Source organism: Myripristis murdjan, chromosome 22 (assembly GCF_902150065.1).
Source record: "Myripristis murdjan chromosome 22, fMyrMur1.1, whole genome shotgun sequence".
NCBI classification, from domain to species: Eukaryota; Metazoa; Chordata; class Actinopteri; order Holocentriformes; family Holocentridae; genus Myripristis; species Myripristis murdjan.
The window spans coordinates 27,797,120-27,812,116 of record NC_044001.1 but is presented as its reverse complement, the minus strand read 5'-3'; positions in this window follow the sequence as shown (position 1 = coordinate 27,812,116).

Below are 14,997 nucleotides of genomic sequence, written 5' to 3'. Positions count from 1 at the left end.
GGCATTGAGCAGTCTGATGGCCAGGGGGAAGTAACTGTTTCTGAGTCTGGCTGTTCTGCAGCGGATGCTGCGGAACCTTCTGCCAGACGCCAGTCGGGAGAACAGTCCATGCTGGGGGTGGGTGGGGTCAGAAATGATCCGGTGGGCTCTGGATAGGCAGCGGCTGTCTGCTACATCCTGGATGGGGGGGAGCGAGGTCCCGATGATCTTCTCCGCCGTCCTCACCACTCTCTGCAGAGACTTCCAGTCTGAGGCCCTACAGCTCCCAGACCAGACGGAGATGCAGCTGGTCAGCAGGCTCTCGATGGTCCCTCTGTAGAAGGTGGTTAGGATGGGAGGGGGGAGGGAGGCTCTTCTCATCCGCCGTAGGAAGTGCAGGCGCTGCTGTGCCTTCTTCGCCAGGGAGGAGGTGTGGAGTGACCAGCCGAGGTTGTCGGTGATGTGCACCCCCAGGTACTTGGTAGTGCTCACGACTTCCACGGCTGTGTCGTTGATGAGGAGGGGTGTGTGGCTGGGTCTGGATCTCCTGAAGTCCACGATAATCTCCTTAGTTTTATCGACATTCAGGACCAGGTTGTTCACCTTACACCAGTCCACAAGGTGTTGCACTTCCTCCCTGTAAGCCAGTTCGTTGTCGTCCTGAATGAGGCCCACAACTGTTGTGTCGTCCGCGTACTTCAGGATGTGGTTGCTGCTGTACCTGGGGCGACAGTCGTGGGTCATCAGGGTGAACAACAGGGGGCTCAGAACACATCCCTGGGGGGAGCCGGTGTTCAGGGAGATGACACTGGAGGTGTTGTTCCCCACACGGACAGACTGGGTTCTGTCGGTGAGGAAGTCCAGCAGCCAGTTACACAGGGAGGTTTTGAGGCCCAGGGGCTCCAGTTTGCATATCAGGTCCTGGGGGATGATCGTATTGAATGCTGAGCTGAAGTCCAGGAACAGCATCCGTACGTGGGTGTTCTTTCCTTCCAGGTGCTCCAGGCTCAGGTGGAGAGCAGTGGAGATGGCATCCTCCGTGGAGCGGTTTGGCTGATATGCAAACTGGAACGGGTCGAATGATGGGGGGAGTATGGAGATGATGTTGTCCTTAACCACCCTCTCGAAGCACTTCATGATGGTGGATGTAAGTGCAACGGGGCGAAAGTCGTTAAGGCATGTGATGGCTGGTTTCTTGGGCACTGGAATTATTGTGGCCGACTTGAAACACGGGGGGGACAACAGCCTGGTTCAGTGACATGTTGAAAATGTCTGTGAGCACATGGGCCAGCTGGTCTGCACATTCCTTGATCAGCCGTCCTGGAATGTTGTCAGGGCCTGCAGCTTTCCGTGCATTGACCTTCCTCAGGGCTCTCCGCACTGCAGTGATTTCAAGCCTGAGTGGCTGTTCATCGGGGTGGGGGGTAGCTTTCCTCGCAGGATTTTTATTTAGAGCTTCAAACCTTCCGAAGAAGTTATTGAGCTCATTGAGGAAGCTGATGTCATCCTGGCAGGGTGTGGGTGTGGCTTTGTAGTCGGTGACAGTCTGGATGCCCTGCCACAGTTGTCTGGTGTTGTTGGGGTCCTGGAAGAAGCCCTGGATCTTCTGACTGTGGGCGCGCTTTGCTACTCTGATGGCACGGTTCAGATTTGCCCTCGCTGATTTGAGTGCCATCGCATCACCAGATTTGAATGCAGCATTGCGCTCCCTCAGTCTTTCGCGCACCTCCTTAGTCATCCAAGGTTTCTGGTTGGCCCGTGTGATGATAGTCTTGGTGACTGTAACCTCCTCCATGCACCACTGTATGTAGCCTGACACAGATGCAGCATACTCCCCCACATTGGTGTGTTGATTGTCTGTTGCAGCCTCTCTGAACATGCTCCATTCGGTGCATTCAAAACAGTCCTGCAGTGCAGACATGGCTCCCTCAGGCCACACTCTCACCTTCTTCACAGCCGGCTTTTCCCTGGTGAGCAAAGGCTGGTATGCAGGAATTAGCATAACAGAGAGGTGGTCTGAGGAGCCCAGGTGGGGGCGGGGGGCTGCTCTGAATGCCTTCTTGATGTTTGTGTAAACCAAGTCCAGTGTATTCTCCCCTCTAGTAGCAAAATCCACATGCTGGTAAAAATTCGGAAGCACAGTCTTCATGTTGGCCTGGTTAAAGTCCCCAGCAACAATAAAAACGCCCTCCGGGTGTGTGGATTGCATGTCGCTGATGGCGCGGTAAAGAACACTCAGGGCTTGTTTACAGTTAGCGCTGGGCGGAATGTAAACAGCAACAATGGTGACGCTGGTGAATTCCCGGGGCAGGTAGAAGGGTCTGCATCTCACAATCGTAAACTCTATGTCCACACAGCAATGACTGGAGACCAGAGAAGCGATGTTACACCAGCTGTTGTTAGTGTAAATGCAAACACCACCTCCCCGTGTTTTACCTGTGAGAGCATGGCTCCTGTCGGACCTGAATGTTTTTAGCCCGTCCAGGCTGATGGCGGTGTCCGGGACAGAAGAGTTGAGCCACGTCTCGGTGAGAATGATAATGCAGCAGTTTCTTGTCTCCCGTTTCGTGATTAAGTCCAGCTTCAGGTAGTCCAGTTTGTTTTCCAGGGAGCGTACGTTGGCGAGCAGGACTGATGGAAGCGGCGGTCGGAACGGGTTAGCTTTTAGCTTAGCTGTAAGTCCTCCGCGACAACCGCGCTTCTGCTTCCTCTCGCACCGCCTCCGATGTCTCCGCGGGTGGCCTGCGCTGGGGGGAGACTCCGCTGTTCTGTGATCCGCTGGATCTGACCGGCGTAGCAGACCGAGGTTGTGTAGAACGGTCCGCGTCTCTGGGCTTACAGGGTTTACGGGGTCTACGTTGCTAAATTTTCTAATACTAATGATAAACTGCCGGCCATATACTATTCTAGCACTGTTTCGCTGAATTTGTGATGCTAAAAACACTGAACTAGATGGCGAAATTACCGATAAAGTGGCTATGTTACCGGGAGCCGAAGCAGCCGCAGCCGGACAGGGCGCCGCCATCTTGTTACTTGTTACATGCCAGTTTGTGCTGTCACAATTCTGCAGCACATTATCAAACATTTTTTAGTGCACAATTTGAGTTGGTTACTTTTAAGAATAGGTTTTTTAAGAATAGTTGTCCAGTACTGTCGTTTTCCTTGGAGTATTGCTGTGATTCCTGACTCCTAATTCTCATTTTCATTCAGAAAGGCCAGAGTTCAAGTTTAGCTATATAACATCATCCCTGGCAGTTATTTTTAAAATGTTAGCCGGGGGGAAGTCCAGCTCAATGGCAGGAGGCTAACAGTTAGCATTTGGAGCATCCAGCCAGTATCCAGCACTCAGCAACAAAGAGAGACAGAACAGCTGGGGGGGGGGAGATAATAACACGTTTTTTAAAATTCGTAAGCTATCTCTTTAAGTGTAGATGTAAGATGGTATCTAGCTACTGGAGTAAAGAAAAATCCACAGTAGTTCCAGTGTGACCCTGAAACATCAAGCATGCTTATCTTTGAGTGGCACTTGACAGCTGGGTGTTAAAAGTAATGGCCACTTCATTAGAGCCAGTGCTTTCTCAATTAGTGGTGTGAAGACAAAGCTCACAGGCGTCTGGCATTAGGTAAACATGTGGCCTATCAGTGAACCACTAACCCAGCCAGGGTGGCCGATGTGCCACCTGCCTGACAAACGCCTGATGTCAGTTTGACACGGCAGCGACGACGGGACATTTGGTGTCCTGACAGACAGCTGAAGCAGAGGTGCAGAGAGAGAGAGTGCGCTGAGTGTCTGCACACACCAGGCCACACATGTCTGTATGGTTCCAGGCTCAAGCCTCAACGCTGAATCCTGCAAACACCCAGAGGGGCTGCCAGCACACAAACTGCCCCTTATTGCTGATGGGAAAAAAAAAACAAAACAATGAATAAATACAATAAAAAAAAAATCATACTTTGCTCTCTGAAGATTTTTATTATTATTATTATTTTGTTTGGAAGTCTAGACTTGGATGTAAACTAACATTAACAACAACAGTAATAATAATGAGAAGAATACAAGACCAATTCACAGTTCAAAAGTAAGAAAAAGTCAAAGAAAAGTTTAAAAAACAACCATAGTAACTAAAGATACATACATACATACATGCATACATACATACATACATACATATATACATGCATACATATATAGATAGATAGATAGATAGATAGATAGAATAAAAATAGCCTAAAGTCAAAATATCCAAATCAAAATCTAAAAATCTAAAAACAAACAAAAAAAAACAAACAAAACCAAAAAAAAAAAAAAAAAAAGTATATATATATATATATATATACATATATATACGGGTCATGACGGGTCATGCTGCTATATATATATATATATAAAATTCAAAATATATTTTAAAAAATTAGCTTGCAAAGTCTGCACTTTTTGACAATAAAAAAAAAAAAATGAATAAATACATACATGGAATTTGTGATTAGGTTTCAAAGGGTTAAAACATGCAGGTCAAATCAGGTTTGGCCTAACAGCTTGCAGCAGTGTGTGTGTGTGTGTGTGTGTGTATGTGTGAGTGTGTGTGCGTGTTTGAGTTGTCTTTGTTTTACACCCCAACAACAATAAAATCCTGTGATAAATAAAAACATGTGAGCGGTGAAACAGTCTTTGACGACTCACTGGTACACAGTTTGGAGTTTGGAGAGGAGGCTCTGAGCTCAGCCGCAGACACTGCAGCATCAGTCAGCCTGAAAGAAGAATGACTTGAGTTAATGGCAGTCGCTGTGCTGAATATCCGTCTCCACACTGGTAAACACACCTCCCTGTAATTGAAACTGATCGCCTGTTGAAACCAACACAAGAGGGGATGTGAAAAAAATAAATGAAGAATGATCCACAGACCTCTGGAATTTGCCCCTGTGCTGCTTGAAGCCAAAACTATCAATTGTGCCTCGGGTTTGAAACCATTGTTATCCTTGCAAATGTTCACAGTAATAAGGAGAAATGGCTCGGTGAGAGACGAGGGGAGAGGGGGATTAGGCAGAGGCAGAGCTGAGCATGACAGTATTATGGGCTGTAATGATGGGAGCTGCTGCAGCTGATGTTCTCCTGACTTCATCTTCCTGACGCTGTGCTTTCCAACCTCCGGGAGAAAAAACTTCATTCCATCTCAGAGACTCACACATCCTGGGAAAAAGCATGAACGAGGCATGAAAGAAGAAGATCCTTGATCATTTCTTTCTTCTTTTTCTTTACTCTTGTGGTGAGCAGACATGATGTGCCTTGATGTTCCCACACTCGAATCCTAACCTAAAACCTCCAGCTGAAGTCATTTTGCCCCAGGACTCTGATATGAAAAGATAATAACAAAAAAATCACTCATACATGATTTTATGTTGCGCCAGTGTTTAATGAATTAACCCTTTGAACCCTCAACACATTCACTTGATTCCTTTTAATAACATGGGGGAAAGGTTTTGAGCTTTGGGCCAGAAATAAGCAGAAAAAAGAAAAAAAAGTAAGATGGGTCATGCTGGATCACTGTCTGTCTGATGCCCTTCACAAACATTTACATTTGAACAAACATGAAGTTAAATGCCTCACTTTGCTGAGGAGCCTCTGGAAGACCCTCAAGGACCTCTGGGGGTCCCCGGACCACACGTTGAAAACCACTGATGGAAACACTGTCTAGCTGTGTGAGGCCATATATAAGCATGCTGGAGCAGCGCTCGTGTAGGAGTGTGTGTGTGTGCACTCAGTGAGCGCTGTGACCTGGGATGCCAGCGTCAGGGTCATACAAAGACACCAGTGCCCTGACAATGGTAATGTTTTTATTTTAAAAAATAAATAAATAAATAAAAAAATCAGAATTTATTCTGATTTTCTCTTGGTATTTTACAAATTCTTTGCTACTTCATTTCATGCATTTCTTTTTGTTATTTTCAAATTTTCAGGTCCTTTTGCCATTTTTTGTGAAAAGTAATGTACACCTATAATTTACCTCGTTTTGTAATTTTGTGGTAATTTGAATTTATTGTATTTGTATATACGTACACATAAACTTATGCATATGCATACATACACATGTATTTTTTTGTATGTGTATGTATATAATATAAATGTATTATCTATTATTTATTTGTTTATTTATTATATATTTTATTTTTGTGTTTTATTCATTCATTCATTCATTCATTTATTATCCTTTGTTGGTCTTATTTGTAATTTTTTTTTTTTTTTTAACTATATATTTTTCTTGGCAATTTTCTGATAGTTTGATAGTAATTTAACTTAAATGTTTGAAAGAAATGAAGTGGACTACCTCAGCTTTTAAAAGGTTAATGATCACAGCTGCTGTGATGGAGGGACTTAAAGGTTGAGCAAACATTCTTATTATTTGTCATTTCTGAAAAGCTTTAGATTTTTTTTGTTTTTGTTCTGACTGGGTACGGTCTGCTCATTTGAAATGTGAAGCCTCAGTGCGACCTGGGTGTCAGTGTTACGCTGAAGCCCAGCCAGTGTGTGCTGATGACAGACAAACAGCTCGTAATAAGCGATGTATGAACACACATCCAGCACAGCGTTCAGAGAGGCTGCTCGCGAGTCACGAGGGCTTCTCTCTTCTCTCTCTTCTCTCACTGCAGCCGCTCATTCATCTCCCGTCGTATCCACTCTTAATCCCCCCAATCCTGCAGGCACTCTGCAGCCATGATATCCGGCTCTGACATGCCCTCCGTGCACACAGCAAGCCATCGCTTAACACTCTTTGTGGCCAAATCAATTCTTCAGGGACACTGTAGCAATTTGCCCAGCTCCATGTCAGACAGGGCTTCCTGACACTTCAGTCGTGTCATTTTGTAATCAACAAACCAACAACAGTGCAAGGTCTTGTACTATCTGCATTTAGCAGATTTTAGGTCTAGTTTTGTTAAAAAAACAACAACACAAGTCCACCGTCTTTTTTAAAAATAAATTTTAATTATTTTTAAATCATTTAACATATTTACATACTGCAGTAATTTGTTCTACTCAAAGCATTTACTGTACATGCATAAGGATTCTTTGTGTTTACTATACATGAAGTCTAATTAAGACTTCATGTTGTGGATTGTGTGACTCAGATTCCTTGACTCAGTTCCAAACCGTTTCAAGCCTGAGCTTTTTCTCATGTTGGCATTTAAAGTGACATATAGGTAAGCATAAACAAGGTAACTGTTCTGAGGACTTATCGAGTATATAGAAATTTCCAAAACATCAGCAGTGCCACCCCCTAGACATTTGAGGGACCTGCAGGCAAAATATCATTTCCTTGCATTTTACCATGAACAGGTCAATGTAGGTCCACATCCTGAAAACGCCATATGATTAAAACTGCACAAGCCGTAAGACTTTGTAGCATTCTGTTCGAAACTGTTCACAACAGGTTCAAAACATCATAACAGGTTGTTTGAGAAACTCCATTCTTTTGCTTTTGCTTTTGCTTTTTTTTTTTTTTTTTTTTTTTTTTGAGCATCCAGCCAGTATCCAGCACTCAATAACAATAGCACCACTAATGTACTACAGGTACTACAAGTACTGTACTACAAGTGAAATAATATCATATTTTTCAAAATGGGTGAAATGTCTCTTTAATGTAAGCACGTCAAGTCAATCAGTAAGTGTGACTACAATAATCTAATAAGAGTTTTTAATATCTAATAAGTTTTCAAACTAGGTGAACTTCTTAACATGGTGGGGATTTTATTGCCTCCAGATGAACCTTCTTCATGAAAAAAGGAAAACAGAAGAATGGCTGCACAGAGTTGTGAGGTGTCAGTAGGATCAAGCCCCTGGGCCTGAGCAGTGGCAGACCTGGCAACCCAAGACAGAACTGTGGCCTCGTCTGCAGGACTGGAGGGAGACATCCTGATCCGACCCAGGAAGAAGAAGAAGACAGGAGTCCTGGTTAAACCAACACTGTCACAGGCGCACGGAGTCCTCCTAAACCACTCTGTCAGCTGTTTGTCAAACGAGAGCGATTAGTGACTCGCACCTGAGGAATGCAAACCAGCCACTCAGATACAAGGAGTTGGGACCAAACAGAAGCTCACACAACAAAAACACAATGCAACAAATGCCAACAATAGAATAAGACCAAGATGCAATTCAACCTAAAATATAATTAAAAGCAATCATCTAATAAACTCTCTTGAATGTTTGACTTATTTACAACAATTTACCCACATTTCACATCACAACAAATTTTGCAAATCTTTCACGAGTGTAAAAGATTTCACATAATCAAATTTATAATTTACATGTTTTACATTTCCAGCTGCTAAAAAGCATTTTTTTAAATGATTTTTTTCCCCAAGAATCTACAGCAGTATTCTGTGTATACTATATATAATAATGTGCAATGTATATTGTCTATAATGTTTTTTTAAAAGCTCTTTGAGAATGTTTTGCCTGTTTTTACAGTTTCCCACCATATTACATGGCAACAAGCCATTTTGCAACTTAGGCAGAAAGATTTCAAAACATAATAATAAAAAAAAATCATAATCCCTCCATTTTTAAAATGAAACACCCACCTTATAATGTTATGCATCTGTGGCTTACAAAGTCCTAAACATTCAAAAAACACAGAACTGATAATTGTTTGTGCAAAGTAAACGTTTCTCAGGGACTATTTTCTCTGGTGGAGGTATTGTTTCACTTCACCCAATTTCAAGTCATCAAAACACACCAGTGCTGCTGCTTTTAGGAAAACTAATGTGGAGGACTTCATTATGGTGATGGAATACTGGAGTGAGGAAAGTTTGAAGTCTCTGAAAGTTCATTTTCATATCGTAGTGGAATAATGGAAACCAGTGGCTACGGGAAAGGGAGGAAAAATAATATCAGAGTTCCAACATATGGCTGCTTGCAGAGTAGCAGAAATGTGAGGCATATACATTTTGTAGATACTTGGCTAAACATGCAAAATCACTGATATGACCCTTTGAGATTTAAAAATTACAGTAAATTCTGTAACATGGCTATGCAATGCTTATGCATGGCAGCCTGCACTGATTTAGATGACTTTTTAATGTTCCGTGAATAATCACAAGGAAACTCCATTTTTTGTCATCCCATTAATGTTCATAAATCCACCTTAGTCCACGATCATTTCTGAAGTGGTCATCATTCGTTTTCAGATAGATAAAACATAAGGAAAAACAATTTGTGGATCAAATGGACTGTTCAGTTAGTTGAAGTAGACTTCTGAAGTTTGAAATAATAGTCCATTTGCTTTACTTAATGGGATTACAAGAGCAAAAAACTGTGTCCTCACTTGACTCTGACTTTAAGATGTCTGTTTGAGAGCTGCACCAACTTCTCGCCATCGGTTTCTCTCCAGTTTTGAAACTGAATGAACGAGGAGTTTTTCACAGAGCTGACTTTCTTCCATGGATAAACTGCTGAGGTGAGGAGGTGAGCTGCGTGCTCACAAGGCCAGAACCATCTATCCATCAGTGGGGTAGCTGTTAATGCTCTTGACCTAAGCTGAACCAAATCTCATCCTGCCGCCTGAATGGCCATGTTGAAAAACAAAGTGCTTCTCAGTCAAGGTCACCTCGGCTCCTCTGGGCAAGGTTCACATTTATTCAAGGATTATATAATCATTTTCATACAGATAAGTGTTTATTTTGCTACTATATTGACAACTGCAGTTAACACCAGTACCTCAGTCTATATCCAGCTGATGAAAGCCTTTACATTTGCTGGATGTGACACATTTAACATTTGCATGGAGATTACAGAATAAGAACTTGGAAAGTTGAACATGAAAAGTGATAGCCACCATAGTACTTCATCCATTTTGGACAATTTGATAATATTTCACTTCCCCCCTTCGCTGTTCTGCAGGACAGCAGTGGTGCTATCTTCCCACCCCTCCTGCAGCCCCCCTCCCGTCAGGAGAGTGGTACAGAATCATCCAGGCCAAGTCCAGCAGGTTGCTCAACAGCTTCTACAGTTACATCACTGCACAAGTCACTTTCAATTACACAGTCACACAGGACACATTGTACAATTCAACATCTATCTATCCATCTATCTCTCTGGATGTTCCAATGCTAACTGTTTGGCCTCCTGCCAATGAGGTGCACTCCCTCCCCCAGAAAATGTTCTGTAAAGACCCCAAGAACTGGACTTTTACTTTCCTGATTTGATGTAGCTCCTGTTGGATCAGGATGTGTGGGCGGGACATGGTGCAGAGCAGGACAGCCCTGGACTCTGACCCAGCGCTGACCCCTGCCCTTAAGAATCGCTGTGTGGACATGATGCCTAAATGCCTTAGTATGACTCTAACCCCAGTTTGTGTTCCTCTCATGTAATTATTGTTTTATTTTTTTTGCATTCATGAGTAGCACATTCTGGAACCAGGCTGAAAGGGAGCAACCTGAATCCACTTGTGTTCAGGACAGTTCTCACCACTTGCACTGTACATGTCTGTAGAAGTTGCAGCAGCTCAGCTCTCTGTCCCTCAGCATCATGAGAGGCTGAGGCTGCTGCCCTCTGGCCCTCAACATTCACTTCCTCTTCACTCAAACTGTGCTGCTGGACGTCATGTACACTGCTGCTGCTGCTGGCAGTGATTCATTAATTAAGAAATTTCTGTCAATTTGTGTCATTTTGAGGCATCACTCTCCAGGGATTTAAGCCTTTTCTCTCTTACCTCTTCTTTCTTGGATTTTTATGCATATGTTTTCACTCACACACTGTCTCGTGAAGTTGTAACCATAGTAACTGACATAAACTGCTTCGATTCGAGGCTCATGCTGCTCATGGTCTGTGATTCCGGGTGTTAACTTGACACGTAAGAACCAAATCTTTGCATTAGCAACCCCTATGACCTGCAGCTATCTGGAATGATGATGTAAAAAAACAAAACAACAACAACAACAACACTGCAAAAAGTCAAAATCTTACCAAGATTATTTGTCTTATTTCAAGTAAAAATGTCTGATTTCTAGTCAAAATATCTCATTACACTTAAAATAAGACATGATCAGCTCAGAAATAACTTGTCTTTAGACAATTTTCACTTGTTTCAAGTGGAAATCTACTTGAAACAAGTGAAAATTAGCTTGAAACAAGAAACAAATATTTGCCAATGGAACAAGCAAATTTTTACTTGTTCACTTGTGTCACAAGTAAAAAAGTGTAATGAGATATTTTGACTAGAAATAAGACATTTTTACTTGAAATAAGGCAAATAATCTTGGTAAGATTTTGACTTTTTGCAGTTAACAGAATCACAATATTGGCACAAGCCATTCTGTGATTCTTGTCCGAACGTCCTGATGGCCAGTTCGCCCCTGATGCAGGGAGGGATCAGTCACAAGTGCAAACCAACAGGATCTCAGTTTGAAAGAGAAAAACAATTTGATTTGAAGGGACAGGTGGATCAGAGAGGATGTTCAAAGATTTGTGAAGGTTTTATTGGTTGAAATTTACACCAACTAATGCAGAATGAAGTCACTATTTAAGATCCTCCGTTTTCCAGGAAGCTGAAGTCATGTGAGGTCATTTCGTCAATTTGATGGCGATCTGGGACAAAACTGGGAGAGGTGAAATCCCTGACACAGGTGCACAAAAATCAGGAATCTCCCAGGCAAATCGGGAAGGGCTGGCAAGCAATGCTGCTGGTCTGCATGTAATTGATGGACAAGCGAACAGGACATAGCTGGGGACATGAGAGTTTATGGGAAAAGACACGGTGACTTCGTCTGAATAACGGGAAAGACTATAACACTTATAGATTAATGATATGACAAATCTGTGCAGAAGTCACTCCATTCATCACCCATGTTTATTTTATTAAACTGAACAGCAGGGGCGGAAAGCAGGAAAGAGGAGTAGGGAGGATCAGATTTCATTCCGTTAGTGTGTGTGTGTGTGTGTGTGTGTGTGTGTGTGTGTCTTCCCACTGTTCCCAAAGATAGCACAAAACCATATTGCTACCTTGTGAAGACATGAGTGCAATATTTTCAATAGGATTTGGTGACTTTTTGATATTACCCCGTGCCCTCCGTTGACCAGCATTAACAGAAACATGCCTGAGGTTTCAAAGTTCACTATGTCAAGTAAATCGTGTTCCACAGGGAATTGCTATAAAAATAGATCATGTCACAAGCAGGAATGCAAACTCTAACAGGGGAGCAAATTAGCTTCCCGCAAATGATTGCTAAAAGCATGATGTTTTTCCGAAACCTCCCCGGTGGAGAACCGTTGCCAAAGTTATGGAACGAGAGTAGCACATGTTTCTGTTTGAAACATTGGTAATGGGGTTTTGCGTTACAGCTTCAGAGGATGGTGCAGAGGTAGACGACCTTTTCACCTTTCACACCGTCCTCCTCCGTCTTCCATAATCCATTTAACCTTTCAGATACTTTATCAGCTGCCCTTGTCATTTGAGGTTTGATAAAGCAGCACTTTTGTGTTTTTTGCAACTTTAATAAAGCCTCAGCTGGATGATCTCACATCGGCACTTTTGGGCTTTTAGCTGTTCTGTTATTAGATTATTGTAATCACACTCACTTATTGACTTAACATGCTGATAGGGGGGATTTTACTTGTCTCGTGCAGCGCTGCAGGTGTTTTCACGGCACTCACATTACCTTACTGATGGCGGAGGATGGTTCATTTGTTTCACTGTTGCACTAGCTGTAAGATGTTCTGTGTAGGAGTGTAGATTAAAGGGGAAGTTCACTCATTTTGAATGTCATGAATTAAAAATGTTGACCATTTAAAATAATCAGTAGAACTAATTTCTTGTGCGGTCCTGGTTCTTTGTGCTGGTCCTTTGTTACAATAGTGGTTGGAAGTCCAGCTCAATGGCAGGAGGCTAACAGTTAGCATTTGGAGCATCCAGCCAGTATCCAGCACTCAGTAACAATGAGAGGAAGACAGCACCACTACTGTCCTACAGAACAGCTGGGGAGTGAAATAATAAGACGTTTCTCAAACTGGGTGAACTATCCCGATCGAGTCCAGGGATGATGTTATGTAGCTGAACTTGACCTCTGCCCTTTCTGAATGAATAAGAAAGAGCATTACCCCACAGGAAGCAGAACAATTCTCCAAGGAAAAAGACATCACAGTACTGGACTCACTGTTTGCTTAACAGATGATCTCAGGGAAGATCAGTGCAGCAACACCACAGTGATACAGACTTGAAAAAAAAAAAAAAAAAAAAAGACGGAAAAAAAACCGTATTTCACAGCAACGATGCTGCCTAATTAGAATATGTGATATAACATTATCACACACCAAGTCTACCAACCAGTATAAACACATAGGTCCTTTGTTCCAAACCCTCTAATCCAACTTAAAGGACCATTTCTGGAAGCTAACGTCACTAGTACCCTAAAAATACTTAGTTAAGGTTAGGAAAAGGTTTTTGTTAAGGTTAGGGAGAGGTTTGACATCATGGTTAAGGTTAGGAAAAACAAACAAACAACTTATGGGGTGTCCTCCAGCAAAAAACGTCCCCATGGGTAGTTTGTCCAGCAAACTACGACCTACAGTTATGTTTTACAGTTGAGCGCCCTCTAGTGGCCCCGTAAATAATGACACTGTAGTGTAGTATTAAGGCAGTGACACAGTCTGCATGGAGGGGAGTAAACTGAAAATGCATGAAAATGTCACCTGTTACGTCTTTAAACAGCCCTATTGTTTAATCAGGGGGGTCTCTGACAGGCCCATTTCTTCTGCAGAAACGGCCAGATTTAAGCAGCCAGCTATAAATATCAGCCCTGATTAGCTCAGCATTCTCCAGCCAACCGTCACCTCATCCACCATGTCTAAAGAAACACACAAACGAACTGGATGGCTCATAGTTATGACTAGAATTCATGGATAAGCATACAGCTCAGACGTAATCAAACAATAAAATATTACTCTGCGTTGATGGGCATGTAAAACAGTTAGGGTGAAGCTAGTTTAAATGTGAAGCATTTACTTATGAGGAATAAACAGGATACATTAAACAGTTTGACAAATCCTACAGCACAAAACAGGGCTTTCAGTCGTGTATGACCTCTGCTGGCCCGGAGGAGCTGGATCAGCACGGATGGACCTTCTCTCTGTCTACGGCTCCAGCTAGTAGCAGGTGTTTTATGCAAAAGTCATCGTACAGTGTGATAGCTTGGGCTTCCAAGTGATGACGTTATGGCGGTAGTTCTGGTCTCAGCACAGCTTTTCTTTACTAATACCACATGCATTCCAATGCGTAATAATAGGGGGGAGATTTGGGGTTCACTGGATGGCTGTCTCGAGTGATTAATGTGGAGGTTTGGGCCCCTGACTCTCCCCATCACTGAGGGACAGCAGTGGCCATGTTCCTTGCCCAGCTGCTGCTGGATGATTAGGATTTGCTGACATTGTGGTTTGGTGTGTGGCTTGGATGAAGGACTGATTACATGTGTAATGAAGACTTGGGAAAGCCCTGAAACGCCCACAGAGCCTTCCTGAGGTGACCGCAGAGAATCTGCACAACCTTGTGCTTTTGTGTGTGTGTGTGTGTGTGTGTGTGTGTTCACATCAGTACATGTGTGCACTCTCTGTCGAAGCAAAAGTTTTATGGATTTCTTAACATCAATGAATGCATTTACACTTGAATACATCTGTTTGCTTTTGGTTGCACTGACATGTAACACTGTGGTATTTCCTCAGGGTTAATAATAAAATTTTTAAAAAAATATTTAAAGCCACATTTGCCTATGATAGGAACTTTGCCAGTGGCAGGATTTAGCTTTATTAACATAGTAACATGTTCCTCATGTTACTGTGTTAATACCTGACAGACTGAAATAAATTCAAAGTCATTAATTTGCTTTAACGCAAATACAAATACTAATAAGGAGAAATGTTGTAAATGTGTAATGTTTAACTTAATAATTAAAATGTAATTTAATTTTAAGTAGAGAATATTTTTGAAAGAAATCAAGTGAGTTTGCTCCGGTTTGAAGGGGTTAAAATATGAGTGA